The sequence below is a fragment of the Balaenoptera musculus genome, chromosome 8 (genome assembly GCF_009873245.2).
Source record: "Balaenoptera musculus isolate JJ_BM4_2016_0621 chromosome 8, mBalMus1.pri.v3, whole genome shotgun sequence".
Classification (NCBI taxonomy): Eukaryota; Metazoa; Chordata; class Mammalia; order Artiodactyla; family Balaenopteridae; genus Balaenoptera; species Balaenoptera musculus.
In genome coordinates this window covers 83,171,563-83,191,459 of record NC_045792.1, presented here as the reverse complement: position 1 = coordinate 83,191,459, position 19,897 = coordinate 83,171,563, and positions in this window count along the sequence as shown.

The window sequence follows — 19,897 nt, the reverse complement described above, 5'->3', positions numbered from 1 at the left end:
AAAAGCTTTCACTATTTTACCATTAATATATTTATTGTAGATTTAAAAAAAAGATATTCTTTATTAGTTAAGGCAGTTCCTTTTATTACTACTTTGTTAAGATTTTTAAACACCACAAATGGGCATTGAATTTTATCAAATGCTTTTTTTCATATATTTAATGACTAGATAACTTTTCTTATTTATTTAGTTAATGGGGGTAAATTATATTGATGGACTTTCAAGTTTTAAACCAGCTTAGTATTAGTGTGATAAATTAAGTTGGTTGAGGCCTATTCTTTTTACATACCACCGGCTTTGATCTGCCAATATTTAATTTGATTTTGCCAAATTATTGCATCTATGTTAATAAGAGAGATTGGCTTTATACTCTTCCTTTCTTGTAATACTTTTTCTTTAATGATAAGTTTTGGTATCAAGGCTGTACAGGCCTCATAAAATGTGTTCAGAAAAGACTTCGCTTTATTTGTTCTTTGGAATAATTTGTATAAGATTGGTGATAGTTCATGAAATGTTTAAAGAATTTACTGATGAAGCCATTTGATCCTGAAGTTTTCTCTGTGGACAGGCTTTAATTACAGGTTCACATTTTAATGGATATAGGACTATTTGAATTTTCTGTTTCTTCTTTTGTCAGTTTTGGTAAGTTAGTATTTTTAATTATGAATTTGTCCATTTCATCTAAATTATCAAATTTATTGGTCTAAAGTTATTTATAACATCTTATCTTTTTAATACCTGTGATATCTGTAGTCATGTCCCTTTTTCATTTCTTATATTGATAATTTGTCCCCTCTTTTCTTTCTACAGTCTTACTGGGGTTTTTATGAATTTTATTTGTTTTGTTTTATTTTCTCAAAGAACAAACTTTTGGCTTTATTGTATTTTCTACTGTAGGGATTGACAAAATATGGTTCATGGGTCAAATCTAACCCATTACCTGTTTTTGTAAATATAGTTTTATTGTAACACAGCTATTTCCATTCATTTATGTATTGTCTATGACTGTTTTTGCATTACAGTGGCAGAGTTGAGTAGTTGTGACATATCTTATGGCCCACAAAATTTAAAATATTTACCATTTGTCCCTTTATAGAAAAAATTTACTGACTTCTTCTCTATTTTTTTTTTGTCTATTTTATTGATTTTTGTCCTTATCTTCATTATTGCTCTCATATCCTTTCTTTTAGTTTAATTTGCTGCTCTTTTTCAAGCTTATTGAGATGGATCCTTAGATCATTCATTTTCATCCTTAGGTTTTCATTTAACTATTGTATTTTCTCTAACTGCAAGTTAGGTATATCCCACAAGTTTTTATATGTCATATTTTTATTACTGTTCTATTGAAAATATTTTCTTATTTTCCATTGTGATTTCTTATTTAACTTTATTAATTGATTTTCAGGCTTTTGGGGAGTTTTAAAATTGTGTTTTTGTTGTAGTTATTGTTATTGATTTTTAGATTAATTCCACTGTGGTCAGAGAATATACTCTGATTTTAATTCTTTAAAATTTGTTGAGATTTGTTTTATGACCCAGTATATGCTTTATTTTGGTAACTTCTATATGTACCTAAAAATAATGTGTATTTGGGCTTCCCTGGTGGCGCAGTGGTTGAGAATCCGCCTGCCAATGCAGGGGACACGGGCTTGAGCCCTGGTCCAGGAAGATCCCACATGCTGCGGAGCAACTAAGCCTGTGTGCCATGACTGCTGAGCCTGTGCTCTAGAGCCCGTGAGCAACAACTGCTGAAGGCCATGTGCCTGGAGCCTGTGCTCCACAACAGGAGAAGCTGCCGCAATGAGAGGCCCATGCACCGCAACAAAGAGTAGGCCCTGGTCACCACAGCTAGAGAAAGCCCGCGCACAGCAACGAAGACCCAACACAGCCAAAAATAAATAAATAAAATAAATAAATTTATTTTAAAAAAACCCAATAATGTGTATTCTACAATCAGTGGGTCCTGTGTTAAGTTTTTAATCATGTTGTTCTAATTTTCTATAGATTATTTTCTGCTTCTTCTTTGAGCTATTGAGAGAGGTGTGTTAGAGCTGTGCATTGCAATTGGGAATTGGTTTATTACTCCTTTGGTTTTGTTAGTTTTTACTATGTTTGAGGCTGTGTTATGAAATCTTTGTTGAATTGACCTTTTTATCTTTACCGAAAGTTTCTCTTTTATATGTAGTAATACTTCTTGCCTTAAAATCTGTTTTGTCTGTCATCAGTATATCTACACCAGCCTTTTTTCTTGTTTATGTTTGTATGCTTTCCATCATTTTACTACCAACTTTCCTGTGTCCGTATATTTAAGGTGTGTCTATTATAAATAACATGTGGTTGGGTTTTTTAAAAATCCATTCTGACAGTCTATGCCTATTATTTGGAGTAGTTTGTTATAATTCATGTAATTATTGCTAATTTTTATTCAAATCCACTATACTACTGTTTGTTTTTTGTTTGTTTCATCTGTTTTTTGGTCCTTTCACCTGACATATTGCCTTCTTTTGGATTTGAAAAGTATCTTTATTGTTTAGTTTTCCCTTTGTTAATTAAATATTCTTTTTCTGATATTTTTCTGATTATCCTAGAGGTTACATCATGCTTCCTTGATTTATACTCAACCTGAAATTAGGATTGTTATCACTTACTAAAAAAAAAAAGATCTTATAATACTATAACTGAATTTACCCTCCTATCTCTTTTGCTACTGTTCTGGGATATTTTAATTCTATATATATTTTAAACGCCACAAGATATTATTAATATTGTTTTAAGCAGTCATTATTAATTTAAATTTACCCATCTATCTACTCTTTCCATTGCTCTTTATTCTTTTCTGCATTATTGTGCTTTCATTGAGGGTCATTTTCCTCCTGTCTGAAGAGTGCCCTTCAGCATTTCCTGGTGTAGGTCTGTTTGGGATAAATTCTTTCAGTTTTTGTTAAAATGACTATTTTGCTTTCATTTTTGAAGGATGTTTTCTCTGGGTGTAGAATTCTAGCTCTGCAATCATTTACTTTAAGAATTTTAAAGGTGCCACTCTTTTGTCTTTTTTATTGTTTCCATTGAATAAGTCATCTTATTGTTGTTGCTTTGAAGGTAAAGCGTCTTTTTTTTTTTTTCCTGTATTTAAGATTGTCTTTGTCTTTGTCTTTGTTTTCAGCAGTTTTGTTATGTTTGGTTTTCTTTAATTTATCCAGCTTGTGTTCATAATGATTCTTGAATCTGTGGCTTCATTTCTTTCAGTTTGGGGAAAATTTCTGCCAATATTTCTTCAAATATTGCTTCTTACCCATTATCTCTCTCCTTCCTACTTTTTAAAAAAGTAGTGTCCTATCTGTTGCTTATGTTTGTTTTGTATTTTAAAACCTTCTGTTTGTGCTTCAATCTAAATATTTAGACTGATTTATCTTCCGGTTAATTAGTTCTCCCTTCTGTGACTAGTCTGTTGCTTAACTGATCTATTGAATTCATAATATAATGATTGTATTTCATAGATTCCAATGCTCTGGTAAAATTATCAAATTTTTTAATCTGTTTTTTGAACATATTAGTGATAGCTTTTCGGGGTAACTTTTGATTTTTTTGTAACTTCAAATTTACAGAAAACTTGTAGGAATAGTGGAAAGCATTACTGTATATCTTCTAACTAGATTCACCAATTTTTTACATTTTTGTCCTCATTTACTTTATCATCTTCCCCTCCATGCACATGTATTATCCCCCCACCCACCCAACGCACACACATTTCTTTCTGAACCATTTGGCAAGGTGTTGCAGATGTCATCCTTCTTTATTCCTAAATTCTTCAGTTTGTATCTACTAAGAACAAGGAATTTCTCTTATACAACTAAAGTACAACTTTAAAATTAGAAAGCTTAATATTGATACAATACTGTTACCTGATCTACAGTCTAAATTACAATTTTATCAATTATTCTAATAATGTCCCTTCTAGCAACATCTTTTTCCCAGTCTAGTGTGTAATCTAGGATCATACATTGCATTTAGTTGTCATGTTTGTTTAGTCTCCTTTAATTGAAACAAGTCTTTGTCTTTCATGATCTTGATATTTTTGAAGAGTACAGAACAGTTACTTTGTAGAATGTTCTTTAATTTTGGTTTCTCTGGTGTTTCATCATGATTAGATTCAGATATTGCATTGTTGGCAGAAATAACACAAAAGTGATACTGTGTCCTTCACAGTCCATCATATCAGGAGGCATTTGATGTTCATTTGCTTCATTATTAGTGATATTAACTTTGATAACTTGGATAAGGAGCTATCTTACCAGTATGAGCCAACATAAACGTACCATTATTAATTTGTAGTGAGTAAATAATATGTGGGGAAATACTTTGAGACAGTGCAAATAATCTGCTCCTCACCAAACTTGTACCCAGTATATTTTAGCATCCATCAATGATTGTTGACTGAATCAATTATTACTATGATATTTGCAAAATGATGATTTTCTAACTCCATTATCCTTTCTACATTTATTACTGAGCATACTTATGTAAGGGATAACTTTCCTTCACCCGCATTTATTAAATTGGTAGACTTAATAATTCTTATTTAATTCAAAAGGTTATAATGCGTTGATCTCATTTTGAAATTTGATGCTCAAATGTTTCAGATTTGGGCATTGGGAACTCACTCAAGCAGGCTCCATGAACCTTTTAAAAAATTTTTAATTAATTTATTTTTGGCTGTGTTGGGTCTTCGTTGCTGCGTGCGGGCTTTCTCTAGCTGCGGTGAGCGGGGGCTACTCTTCGTTGCGGTGCACGGGCTTCTCATTGCAGTGGCTTCTCTTGCTGTGGAGCACGGGCTCTAGGCGCACGGGCTTCAGTAGTTGTGGCTCGTGGGCTTAGTTGCTCCACGGCATGTGGGATCTTCCCGGACCAGGGCTCAAACCCATGTGCCTTGCATTGGCAGGCAGATTCTTAAATACTGCGCCACCAGGGAAGTCCCTCCCATGAACTTTTAACATGCCCATCATTCGTGGAACATTTCTTTACTTTCTGGCACAGTGAGATATTCCAGAATCATCTTTTACTTTATCTGTCCCATCATTAGAATCAGTTGTTTTCTTTAAGGAGCCCTGGTTCCTTTTTGTGGAGATGGGTATTTACAAACTAACATCTGGACACTAAGTGTGCTGATTTTCTACTGGAGTGCCATTATGTCTAGGCTCAGCTGGGCTAGGAAATCTCTATCTCTGCCTCTAATCGAGGAGTTCATATTGATGCTCCCAGATCTAATCTAACACCAGAAGGTTCATTTTAGTCTTTTTCCTTTCCATATTTGTAAGTCCTTTTTCCAAGTGACAAACCTGGTTCACGTTATCCTCAGTATATTTACTCACTTGCCCAGGCTTAGATTCACAGAAAGTGTTTCAGAATTGCTAACCCTACCACTATAAAAAATCATACCGACTAACCAGTGTTCAATACTTGTTAAAAGATTTTTGTTTTCAAACTGAGGGTATATAATGAAAACTCTGTATTCAAAAGTAATTATTTTTCCCTTCAGTGTTATTCATTTGAATTATAGGCTTATTTGTTTTTGTTTATATTCCATTTTTGGTTTCTTTCCCCTCCATCACTGTTAATTTAACTTCATCATCTTCATCATCATCATTATTTTATGTATGTAAAGCATTAACATGCTTCCAAAACTCAAAATTACACAAAAATCTATATTGAGAGGAGTGTCACTTCCCCTTTCTCACCCCATGCACCTTAATGCACCCTTATTAGTTTCTGGCTCATCCTTCCTGAGTTTCTTTTTTTTAAATACAAATAAATGCATTTATATTATCTTATTTCCTCTTCTTTCCTACACAACGTATCATACTATATATACCCTTTTGCACTTTGCTTTTATTGATTGACAACAAATATATCCTGGAAATCACTCCATATCACATCTTCTATAGTTTTTATTTACAGTTGCATAATATACCATTGTGTGAATATACCATAGCTCATTCAACCAATCTCCTATGTGTGTTTTTTCCCAGTATTTTTCAATCACAAATAGTGATGTACTTTGTTCGTATGTTTTTTGTTTGTTTGTTTTGTTTGTTTTTACATTTTTTAAGGTGTATCTTCAAGGTAAATGCTTAGATGCAATTCAAAAGGTAAACTAACTTGTGGTTTTGTTAGATTTTGTCAAATTCTCTTCCCATAAAGGTGGGGGGACATTCCCACCATCAATGTATAAAACTCTCTTTCCTCATGGCTATGTCAAGAGAATGTGCTATCAAGCTTTGTAATTTTTACCAAATATAATCATTGAGAAATGGTATCTCAGCATAGTTATAATTTGCAGTTATAATTTCTATTATAACTGAAGTTGTCCATCTTTTCATATGTTTAAAGGTCATTTAAAATCTTTATTTGTGAATTGTCTGTCTGTGACTTTTGCTTATTTTTCTATTGAGTTTTTGATCTTTTCCCCCCTTCAGTTTTAGAGTTCTTTATGTGTTGGGCCTTTTATCTGTGATGTATGTTATTCATAGTTATTTTTAAATCTGTGTGAGTCTGTGGGACTATTTTTATTTATTTTATTAAAAAAAAATTCCTCTGTCCCTCTTTCCTGGTTGGCCTGGTATTTTGAAACTGAAAGTCTTTGCCCTCCTCCTTGGCAGCTCTGAAAGCTCATTTTTGGGTTCTCAGTGGAATGAGACTTCTGTTTCCTCCTGAGATTTTAGTCATGTACAGTTGCTTCTTGCTGGTTTCTTTGTTTTCTCTGAGCATGTGCAGCTTGTGAGTCAGCAAAGGCCTTGAGGGGAATTTGCCCTATTAGGCTTACTTCTCTGCAGCTCACTTTCTCCAGGATGTTGGCCTTTCAGTTTTTGTCAACTCTTCCAACACAGCAAGACCACTGCAAGCTCTAGGTTGCTGTTACCTCTTCAGCCTTTATTCCCCGTGTGGTGAATTGGCAAGTGCCCTGATGAGAAACAGCAGAGGCCAGTGTGTTACCCTGTCCCTGGGGGTACCGACTGTAGAGTCCTGCTGCTGTGATTTTTTTCCTCAAATGTTCAAACAGCTCTTCTTTTATGTTTCATCTAGCTCCTGCAGTTGTTCTCAGACAGAGAGGTTATTCTGATACCGGTTATTCCATCATAGCTGGTATTCCATTCCAGTCATCTTTCCACTTAGCACATTTCATTAAATTTGTATGGAAATGAGAGAACACAGTCAAATTGACAAAGCATTTTAAAATTGACAAGGAAATTGGCCTGCTTGTACACTGCTGTGGAGGGTATGAATTGGTACCACCTTTCTGGAGGGCATTAATTTATATCAAAATCCTTAACAGCTCACTTACCCTTTGACTGCTTCTAAGTATTTATCCTAAGAAGATGATCATGGTTGTGTGCGAAGGTTTATTTACAAAGATTCCAATGCCATTTAACAAACTTGGAATCAAAATTCTCAATATGCAGCAAAAGAATATTTGATAAATTTTGGTGCTTCAATACAATGGAATATAACAGAATCCAACACTGCAAGTGATATAAGAGAATATTTAAGCATATTTAGACACTCTCTCTATTTAACATTAGAGAGTATTGTTAAGCACAGGAGATTACAAAACAACATGAGCAGTACGGTCCTATTTAAGAATGTGTATATAGATATATAAATATAAGACTGGAATAGTGCACACAGAAGTGTTAATAGCTGGTATTGTTGGGTTGTTGGTTTTTTTTCCCCCTTTGTGCATAATCTAAACATTTTCCATAGGACATTACTTTTGTTCTAAAAGAAAACTAATGCACTTAAAAGAAAAAAAACCCTTATAGTTGATAGGCCCAATTGATAATATTTTCTGGTAAACATTTTACTTTATACTGGTTGCCCAAACTCTATCTTTATGCCCTTGGTGATGTTACAGATTTTGTCAGAAACAGTACCCTCCTTGAAATACTTTGTGGAATAGAGCACCTCCATACAAATATACTTTAAATTCCTACTAGTCAAATTCAAACAAAGGCTTCACTTGTTTCTGTCAGTGTGTGTCAAAGCCTTTTAAATAAGGAGTCCTTTTAAAAAGTAAGGGACTTCCCTGGTGGCACAGTGGTTAAGAATCCGCCTGCCAGTGCAGGGGACATGGGTTCGATTTTTGGTCCAGGAAGATCCCACATGCCACGGAGCAACTAAGCCTGTGCACCACAACTACTGAGTCTGCTCTCTAGAGCCCGCAAGCCACAACTACTGAGCCCACGTGCCACAACTACTGAAGCTCACATGCCTAGAGCCTGTGCTCCGCTACAAGAGAAGCCACTGCAATGAGAAGCCTGCGCACCACAAGGAAGAGTAGACCCTGCTTGCCGCAGCTAGAGAAAGCCTGTGTGCAGCAACGAAGACCCAGTGCAGCCAAAAATAAATAAATAAATAAATAGGTTTGTGGCAAGGACCTGGATTACCAGGGAAGATTTATTTCCTAGCAAAAAAAAAAAAAAAAAAAAAAAATCTAATTTCCTTCTTTTTTTAAAAAATTTAATTAATTTATTTTTGGCTGTGTTGGGTCTTGGTTGCTGCGCTTGGGCTTTCTCTAGTTGTGGTGAGCAGGGGCTGCTCTTCGTTGCGGTGCACAGGCTTCTCGTTGCGGTGGCTTCTCTTGTTGCGGAGCATGGCTCTAGGCACGCGGGCTTCAGTAGTTGTGGCTCGCGGCTCAGTAGTTGTGGCGCACGGGCTTAGTTGCTCCGTGGCATGTGGGATCTTCCCAGGTCAGGGCTCGAACCCGTGTCCCATGCATTGGCGGGCAGATTCCTAACCACTGAGCCACCAGGGAAGTCCCCTCTAATTTCCTTTTGAAACCAATGGCCAAAATTTAATGCAATTGCTTTTGTAAAACTAAAATCAAGATTTCTGGAGACCATTCTTATCCTCTATTGCTTTTTTTCTTGAAGGTACTCTCCAAGGCAGCAATTACCAACTACGACCTTTTGGGTTTTGAGGCTGCTTCCTAGGAATGTCCGTTCCTTGGCTACATCATCAGAGAATCAGAGAGTTGAGGATTGCCACCAGCACCATGAGGCCTATGGGTACTTCTTGCTCATCCAGACGAGGTGGCAGGACAATGACCAGTACGGCCATGGGAACGATGCTGTGTACTACAGCTACTTAGACACGATTATCAACCAGTACCTGAGGAGGTAGGTGTGGGTTTTGCAGCCCCCATCCTCATGTCACCCCTCTGGCATGCTCTCCGGTGGGAGTTCATGCAGGGCATTCCTCTAGTGTTTCTGCGAGTATACCTCCTTTGTTGAGCCAACCAAAAGTCAGATTATTCTGGAGAACAGCAGGACCGATAGGTTAGTGAGGATAGTGTCCTGCTGCTCCTGCAGTCGCAGGTGTTTGTCTGTCTTGGTCCTTTGCACTAAATTGTCAGCAAATGTGCAAGCTTTGAGTCTCAATTAAACAACTACACAACAAGCTACATAATATTCAAACCCTGGAGTTTGAGCAGACAGTAACTTCAGCCCTCAAGGCCTTTTTGTGAGAAAAGCAGCTGCTTCCCCCACCAAGGGCACATAAGGGGGAGGAGAGAGAGTAAAGATGTTTATTATAGCCTCTGAATGCCATGATGACACAAGTGCCATCGGAGGTGTGTTTGCAAGATTGGTCACTGTATGTTTGGTTAATATAATTGTCTGTATGAAAGATTGAGCTGCACAGAGAGATCTGTGTAAATCCCAGCTCCACCTTGCATTAACTGTGCAGTTTGGATCAAATTATTTAACCTATTGCATCTTTTGTAAAAATAACTGGCATTTATTGAGAGCTCTCTCTTTGTTTGGCACGGTAAAGCCTTTACACAGCCTATCTTGTTTAATCCTAAAACAACTTGATGAGAGAGTAGCAGATTGTTGGTCCACTGCCCAAACCTCCTTGCCTGTAACTTTCAGGGCACGCTGGTCTGACCGTCCACTGTCAGCACTAGCATTTCTTTGCCTAAGGACTTCCTCTGGCCACCAGAGCCCCTTTGGCCGGCAGGCCAGAAGTGCAAGGAATCAATGTTCCCCAAAAGCAACCTTCAGTCACTGACTGATGGGAGTTAGTGTATGAATACCCCAGCTTCCTTACCTCTTGGATGAGATAACTCTGAGCTGCACACGGTATACAGGCTCTCAGGCTTCCCTAGTGGGATTAGGCTCCAGTTCCCAGAGTGGTAGCTTTAAAAAAATTGAGATAAAATTTACATAACACAAAACCTACTATTTTAACCATTTTAAGTGTGCAATTCGGTGGTTTTTAGTATATTCACAATGTTGTGTAGCCATCACCACTACCTAATTCCAGAACATTTCCATCACCCCCCAAAAGAAGCCCCCTACCTGTTCATAGTCACTCTCAGTTCCCCTCTCCTCCCATCCTCTGGCAACCTTTCTGTCGCTATAGATTTGTCAATTCTGGACATTTCGTATAAATGGAATCATAGTATATATAATCTTTTGTGTCTGGCTTCTTTCACTCAGCATGATGTTTTCAGGGTTGGTCCACGTTGCAGCTTGCATCAAGCTTGTTTTTTTTTATGGCCAAATACTATTCTGTTGTATGGATAAGCCATATTTTGTTTATTCATTTGTCATTTGATGGGCATTTGGGTTGTTCCCACTTTTTGGCTATTATGAATAATGCTGCTATGAATACTTGTATACAAGTTTTTGTGTGGACATATTTTCAGTTCTTTTGGGTATGTACCTAGAATGGAATTGCTTGAGTCATATGGTAACTTTATATTTAACTTTTTGAGTAACCATCAAACTGTTTTCCACAGTGATTGTGCCATTTATATTCCCACCAGCCATATATGAGGATTTCAACTTCTCCACATCCTTGCTAGCACTTGTAATTATCTATCTTTTTGCTTATAGTCATCCTGGTGTGTATGGAGTGGTATCTCATTGTGATTTTGATTTGCATTTCCCTGAATACTAATGATGTTGAGCATCTTTTCACATGCTTATTGGTCTTTGGTACATCTTCTTTGGAAACATAACTATTCAAATCCTTTCTCCATTTTTCAGTTGGGTTATTTGTATTTTTATTGTTAGGTTGTAAGAGTTCTTTATATATTCTGGATACTAGACCCTTATCATATAATATGATTTACAAGTACTTTCCCCTGGAGATCAAGATGGTGGAGTAGAGGGATGTGGAGCTCACCCCCTCCCACAAATAAATCAAAAATACATCTACATGTGGAACAATTCTCACAGAATACCTACTGAAAGCTGGCAGAAGATTTCATACAAGCAAAGGTGCAAGAAAAGATCCTCACGTCCCTGGGTAGGATGAAGGGAAAAGGGAGAAGAAGACAAATACTTTCTCTCATTCTGTAGGTTTTTTCACTTTCTTGCTAGTGTCCTTTGACACACACAAGCTTTTAATTTTGATGACAGTGGTAACTTTTTGAATAGCAAATGCTTTATTGGCTACTTTCCCTTCCTGTCCCTTCCTCATTTCTGCAGGAGTCCTTCACCTATGTGAGGGAAATTAAATTTTTTTTTTCTCCAAAAGGATATGCTTTCACTTGAAGAGTGCCTCGTTCTCTTGGATGCTATGTGGTCCTGAATTGTCACACTAATTTTACTTTTTGTGCACCTGTCAGTGATTCCTCTAGAAGTAGCTTGTACTTGCTTACTTATGAATAATAAACCGTCTTTTTCAGCACTCATGATAGCTTTTAGGAGAATGTGTGCTTTATACTTTGAAATCCACAGCAGGAGGTAAAAACAGTATTTGAGGCTATTTGTAATTTCACGTCATTTGTCATAGGGAAACTTGACAATGAATTTTCCCAATTCGCTCCAGGGCTACTTACTCTTTTCTAAGGAAGGATCAGCCTTGTAATTTCTTTGGATTGACTCTCAATTGTATCGCAGTTGAGACCTAGTGGTGTGTCTTAGTCAGTTTGGGCTGCTATAATAGAAATTTAAACTGTAAACTGTAAACCACTGTAAACTGGTGGTTTAAACAATAGAAATTTACTTCTCACCATTCTGGAAGCTGGGAAGCCCAGATCAGGGTACCAGCATGGTTGAGTTCTGGGGAGGGCCCTCTTCTTGGCTTGCAGACAGCCGCCTTCTTGCTGTATCCTCACATGACCGAGGGAAGAGAGATCGAGCCACCCTCATGACCTCTTCTAAATCTGATTACCTCCCAAAGACTCTACCTCCTAATACCATTCCATCAAAGGGTAGTGTTTCAATATATGATCTGGGGGGAACACAGACATGCATGCAGTCCACAACATGGCTTTTGTGACTTTTGAAGTCTTCCATTTGTAAATGGGGCTTCTAGAAAGACAATGTGCAGATAATGATTGAGTCCTTTATCCAGTGGAGGTTGTGTCTGTGTGGTCTCAGTTTGTTGTAAACCGTTTCATGCGAGGTCTGCTTCTGCCAATTTTGGGGGTAGGGATGGGGGTTGGCAGCATGTAAGGAAGAATTTCTGCCAGCATAGTGTCCTGTTTCATGTAGAAGCCTCCAGGTATTACACATTGACTCCAAAACTGTGAAAATACCCTGACCATTGTGGTCAGGGACTTCCTGATCATGACAAAAAATGGTTTTACCTTTATACGTTTCCTAAGAGATCTGAGGATTGTTTAATAGGTTGCTCACTGACTGTCAAAAGGCAAGCCAGCACCGCATAGAAGTGTGAGGACACTGGGAAAACCAGCCAGGGAGAGGCAGCCTCATTTCACCAGTGTGAGCCAATGTGAGGAAGGCAGCTGGTCACGTGGAAGCAATGCATCCCAGCCTGGCTTGCACACTTGCCTCCTTCCACTTGGCTTTCTAAGGATAGGCGGCACTGTACAGGTGCCAAACACCATGGGATAATCAATGAGCAACATCCTTGTCTAGAAGATTCCCTCTTTGGTGGGGGGAGGGGGGGTTCTCCGGGAGAGGGAACCAGGGAGTAATGGAAGGCATGGCAGGGGAGGGAGAGAAAGACAGCAGAAGAGGCCACGGACTGCCCAAAGTTCCCATCACTTTGACACGTGGAAGGGGTTAAGTCATTCTTGAACAGTTTATCGCTCATCAATTGTAATTAAATATGTTTATATTAAATTATGTTCTGTAATTAATGTAAAATCCTTTAGCCTATGCTGTTATTAGAACCAGATGCTGAAGTACCAACAATATTTCAACATGACTGTGCTGCCTCGCCAGCTGTCTAACTGTAATTACTTTAATCTCAGCTTGTTATCTAATTATCACCTTTGTAAAGGGAAAAGTACTCTCTAATGCTTACTGATTGTTTCAGATGATGATGAAGAGCGGGGAACAGCTGTCAGAGATCGTGGGCCCTGCTTATCACAAAGAAGGAACTTATCCTGAGATCTGTTCTGGGCCAAATTGCTGAAAAAAGATGTCCCAGGCAGGAACTGGGGACTAGTCAGTAAGGGGAGACAGTTGGTGTGGTAGTTAAGGGTCTGGCCCCTGTGGATAAACTGTCAGGTGACATCTGCCTCCTCCAGTGATGGCTGGGGGACAAGTTACTTAGTCTGTTTAAGACTCAGTTGCCTCATCTGTAACATGGAGACAGTAATAATACTAAAATCTACCTCAAGGATTCCTGGGGAGATCAAATGAGATAAAACATGTGAAGCCATCAGCAGTGCCTGACAAAATGTCCATACTTAGTAAATGTTAACTATTTTTTCTTTTTGAAAAAAATCAGTGTTGGTTTTCAACATTTCCATCTAAGCCAAATCTGAAACAACTGAAATGGGTATCTAAATGCCAGCGGCTTGGCATTACCAGTTTGTTTTCCAAATTATCTTTAAGTCTGTCCTTTTGGGACTGAAATTTACCTTTGCATTGCTTATTCAAAAATGGTTCACCTTGGGACTTCCCTGGTGGCGCAGTGGTTAAGAATCCGCCTGCCAATGCAGGGGACACGGGTTCGAGCCCTGGTCCGGGAAGATCCCACATGCCGCGGAGCAACTAAGCCCGTGCGCCACAACTGAGCCTGCACTCTAGAGCCCGTGAGCCACAACTACTGAGCATGCGTGCCACAACTACTGAAGCCCGCGCGCCTAGAGCCCACGCTCCGCAACAAGAGAAGCCACCGCAATGAGAAGCCCGCACACTGTGACGAGGAGTAGCCCCCGCTCGCCTCAACTAGAGAAAGCCCGTGTGCAGGAACAAAGACCCAACGCAGCCAAATAAATAAATAGGCGAATAAATAAATAAATAAAAATTTAAAAAAAAAAAAAAAAATGGTTCACCCAACCAGTATAGATAAGTATTGTCAGGAAAATCTCTTGAGGGGGAATAAACCATTTTGGAGTATCCTTCAGTACTTTATGCATGTACTTTCATGTCAGCAGTTGATGCGGCAACTGTAGTTCATTCGAAAATAATCATTAAAGCAGATTCTCTTAGGATGTTTATTGAACTTCTAACATCCTCCAAGCTTTACCTCTCAGGGCTGCACTCCCATCAGAGGGGAGCTGGCAGCCTCTCCCTGCTGTGGAATAGCACGTCCATCTCCCCAGTTAGACTGTGAGCCCCTTGAGGGCAGGACAGGGCCTTCATCATTCTTTTGTATCCTGAGTAGATTGCCCTGCCTGGCATGTATTTTGTCCTCCCTCAATACATATTCCTGAAAGAACTGAACAAAATAACGCATCCTCAGACCATCCTGATCAGCCAGGGTTTTTCCTTTCCCAGTGACACGAAGAAGCACTACCTCTTGGAGCCGTGGGGCAGGTCTCCGTGCCCCATGCCTGTTCCTGCCGCCTGTTACTGCATCCTCGTTCCAGGAAACCAAAAGGCAGGCCTGCAGGGAGACAGGTCAGAGCACTCAGCTGGGGCTGACCGTCATGGTGACATGTCAGCTCTGTGTGGTTTAGCTGTGAGAGGAGCAGGAGGCCTGAGCTGGCACATCCTGAGGCATGCCCCCTGAGGAGGGCAGAGCAGTGGGCCTTTAATGTCAGGGATGCCCAGGTGCAAAGAGGGCTGCTTTGCGAGAAGGGCTCCCACTGTTCATCAAAAGAACGGAATTGTCCGAGCTCCTCATAAACTCCGTTCAGTAGAAGGCACACACCCAGCTCTGGAGTTACTCTTTGTTATAATATATTTGGCTTTTGAAGGAAATATCCTAAAATGAGAGAAATAACCGAGCAGCAGAGACCTTAAATCTCTGCCTGAGCCTCATGTGCCATCACTCCTCTCATGGTTCCTTTCTCTCCTGCGGTGGTAAAGCACCCGTGGTTCCTCGCCAGCCGCGTGCTGACGCTGTGCCTTTGGTTCAGCTGTTGCCTCTACCTGGAATGCCCCTGCTCCTGTCCTTCAACAGCCCAACCCTCCCAGCCACCCTCAGAAATAGGATGTGTGCCCGTTCTCTGTATTCCCATAGGATCCTGGCTTTTCTGTATCAGAGGTCCACACACTTTTCAGTAAATGGCCAGATATGAAATATTTTTGGCTTGGTGGGCCGTGGGTCTCTGTAGCATCTACGAGGCTCTGCTGTTGTGGTAGGAAACCAGCCATAGACAACATGTAAATGAGCGTGTGTCTGCGCTCCAAGAGAACTTTATTGTAGTTCCCTGCTGATTTCACTTCTCCGTGCTCTTGTACTTTTACAGTTCAAGTCACTCTTCTGGCTGCTTCGTCATGGATTGTTAACGCATCGTTACTGAGTTTTTCCTCTTGTAATGACGTGCCACCCTCATCTGAACTCCTCAAGCTATGAACTGTAACGTCTTAGCCTTGGTTTCCCCACAAAGCAGAGCTAAGCTCTTGCATACAGGTAGTTTGTTTTATTAGAAATGGATCCCAAGGAGGAAGAGTGGGACCTAGGAGGAGTGAACTAGAAGGAAGGCCAACCCAACGTTACTGAGCTGATCAGCAGTGTGGGTAACAGCAGCTGTATTCCACTGGGATCCCGAGGAGCTGTGTAGATTGGGCCTCAGAATTCTCTGCCCACAGGACAGAAATAGGAGCATTTATCCACTGGCTCCGTCCCTCACTGGTCAAGGTTTGCCCCATGGGGTGTTAGCTCCCTCCCTCTTCCAAGTGAGTGCATGTGTCAGAATCATTGAGCAGATTTCTGCAACCTTAGGGCAGAAAGCGAGAGACTCTCCACGCTGTCCAGGCAAGGTACTGCCAGGTCGCACCTGGGCACCAGCATGGCCGGTTGCTGTAGCGATGGCTGGAATACAAAATGGGGCACCAGGGGAGGTGAGGCAGCCTGGTAGAGGCGTCCAGTACGTATACTGTATATTTTCCTTTGCCCAGTGCAGTAAGTTGTATATGCTGAGAAGCAGTGGTTAAGAGGGCAGCTGTTGGTACCAGACTGCCCAGGTTTTGATCCCAGTTCTACTCCTCACTGATTGCGTAATCTCAGGCAACCTATTTAGGCCTCTGTTCTTCATTCTGTCCTCTCTGGAGTGGGGATAATACTACTTACCGCAAAGGCTGCTGTGAGGTACAAAGTGCTTAGAAAAGGGCCCATGTTACATGCTCAGCCAGTGTTTGCTACTGATAGGTACTTAGTAAATACTAAAGGATTTTTAACAGTGGGCTTTTTTAAGTCAATGCTCTGTCTTTGTTTATTTTTCAATGTTTTAATAAACATATTTAATAAAGTACTCCTTTCCAAAGGAGTATTGAAATACCGAAATGCCTTAACAAATAAAAAGCATTAGATAAATCTTTTTCACTAGAAATAGACAAATAAGAAAAATAGAAAATGAGAAAGAAAAAGACACAAAACGTCAACCTAATTCTACGATTGAGTATAACATTAACCTCTGAGCTTCCTGGCACCCAAGAAAACAAGGGGAACAAGATGAGCTGCATAGTTCTCATTATCTGATAAAAGAAGACATATTATTTCTTCCAGAAAAACAAACTTTTTTCTCTCAAATTAAATTCTAAAGGGGATTTAAAGGAATTTACTAAGGAGCCTTGAGCAACAAAACCAGAAGGATGTAAATAGCCTGGAAAGAGAGACTTCATCTGTTGTGAGTCTGACTAGTGCTTGCCATATGTGGGTACTCAATGAATGAATGAAAAATGGGAATGAAAAATGGGCATATTTTCCTAAGAGCTGGCATCCTGCCTCTGATGACAGGTGACCCTAATGGTAAGGTTTGGAGCCAGCGTGGAGGACAGAGGTGAGCGGGTCGGCCCCTGGGGGTGTGTTTGGGGGACTGGGGAGCAGGCGGTAGGTCTATCAGCTGCCTGCTTGCTCAGAATGCTGGCCTGACCCTGCCGGCCTCTACTGCTTCCTCTTTCTAGATCTCCTTCCTTGGTCCCCTATCTCAGGCTTACTGAGCAGACTCTTTCTGCATCTTCCCCAAGGGGCAGGTGAAGACCGCCTTGCTGTGGCCCTCCCAGCATGAGGTTTGCCCTGCTGGGGTGGCCCTGGGCTGTCCTAGTCAGGCAGGCACCTCAGGGGGCTCTGCCTTTATTTCTCCTGCTGAGTTGCATCTCCGAGACCCCATACAGGCCACTCGCCCTCTTGAGTGCATTTGCGTCTCAGGGTCTCTGTTAACATACAGTTTCTCCGACAGTCTGAAGGCCTCAGTTAAAATATTATGATCTACCTCCCTGAGCGCATGGAAATCTCATTATAAATAAAGTAATCTCATTTGCGGGTGTGTTCTATAACGCACAGGCTTGGAAATGTACGGATTCAGTATGCCTGGGAAGTCGGGCTGTCAGATAATACATTGTGTGAAAATTGGGGCCGGAGGTCACCAGTCTCCTGATACACAAATCTCCCTCTGAAAATCTCATTTCATTCAGACTATCAGTTAGATTAGAAATACCCTAATTATCTCACCGAAGTTAAATTACTTTATGTTAGGGTGATATAATGAACAACCATAAAGAGGATATATACAACCAATCATCTTGTTAGTCACAGCAAGACCAGATCATACACTAAACGGACCTTGCTGACTACTGTAGCTAGTCCCTGTCTCACAAAAAAAGGGCGAGGGAAAGAGGAAAATGAGAGAGGTTACCGGTTGTTCTTGTGGTGTGGGTTCCTGCTGCATTCCTCCACTGAGTTGCTAAAAGTTTCTCTGCAGAGGCACTGCCTCTGGTCATTAGGGGTGAGAGAGCTATGAAGGATCCACTGTGCTCTTGACTTATTAACCCCCATGACACTGTGAGGCCTCATGACTTACAAGATAGGACCAGGCGTCCACTGCCCTTCATTTTATTCCAGAAATCTTCCCAGCACCTGCCAAGTGATATGGCTCTGTTGCTAGGGTACACTTGTCCTCCTAGAAGACTAACCTCTACCAGTTGCACTTGTTAAAGTAAATAACGCTAGCTGCTGTAATGAATTGCCTCCAAATCTCAGTGACTTAACACAACAAAAGTTTATTTCTTGTTTAAATCACTGTCAAATGGAGGTCAGTGTGTGTGTGTGTGTGTGTGTGTGTGTGTGTGATGTTCTGTTCATGCAGTTACTCAAGAACCTACCTTGTGGCTTCGAGCCCCTGTAGATCAGATTTCTCAATAGCGGGACTATTGACATTTTGGGGCTGGGTAATTTTTTGTTCTGGAGGACTGTCCTGTGCATTGTAGGATGTTTAGCTGCATCTCTGGCTAAACAGTTAGATGCCAGTTGGACATCCTCCCAGGGTGACAACCAAAAATGCCTCTACACGTTGCCAAATGTCCTCAGGGGAGGGGGACAAAATTGCCCCGCTTGAGAATCACTAGATAGACAGTGAGTGAAGGTTAAGTTTTTAAATTATTACCATTTTAAAGAGCATACACTTGAACTTCTCTCTTAGGCAGAGGATATATACATATAGTTGGGAAGAGATCACCATGTGTGTGCTGATAACCCATCATTGGACTTGGTACCTTAGTGCTGGTTATTGTCAGTGTTGTTGTCCGTGTCAATGGGTAGTTTCGCAGAGAGGTGAAGGAATGTGCTGTCTGCCCAGGTGACAACATCACACCTTAAAATTGTGCTACTAGGTGATTCTGTAGTGGGAAGAGTTTTGGGGTTGCACACTGTGGTCCTGAATTTCTGAGTTGGCCGTGCCATTGCCCTTGTGCTTGTGGGGGACTCAAGTCACTGCCAGGATAGGTGAGACTCTGAGCACCTACTTTCCTTGATGGGAAACTCCACCCCCCCATCGCTTCTAATATGGCCACCATGCTGCAGCCAGAGAGACGTTTTCTAATGGCCCTCATCCCCGTTACAACTTTTCCATGGCATCCAATTTGCATTTCAAATGAAGACCAAACTCCACTGCATGTCCTGAAAAGCCCTGCAGGGTCTCCCCTTTTTCAGGCTCCTTTGGTGCCTTGTTCCCCTCGCTCACCAAGCTTAATGTATACTAGCCTTTTTTTCCAGTTCTCATCAAGCTCCTGACCTTATTGGGCTTTGCCTCTGCTGTGCCCTCTGCCTTGAGGGTTTCCCTTCTCTCTTCTCTTGGCTCTTTCTGACCTTTTAGTTCTCAGCTGAAAGGTCACTTTCTCAGGGATGTCTTCCGGATGACCTGACCAGGTCTAATTCCCCTCTCCGGGGCTCTCTCTCAGGACCGCCCACAGTATCACATTGTCAGTGTTGCAGTTTTACATTCGTTGGAACAACTATTTGAATGTGTCCTGTCTCTGTCATTTGTAATCACCACGAGAGCTGTGACTTATCATAGTTGTATCCCAGGGCCTGGCATAGTGCCTGGCATGTAGTAGGTGCTAATACCTTTTTCTTGCGTGAATGAATTAGAGATTTGGGCTGTCTGGAAATATTGATCAATCAGGCTTGACATTGAAATGCAACCTGTTTAATTCACTGTAGAGCTGCTGACAATTAGGAAACATGATTCCTACATTAACCTCAAGGGGTATCCCCAAGAAAGCTAAGGTGGTTGGTGAAAATGGTG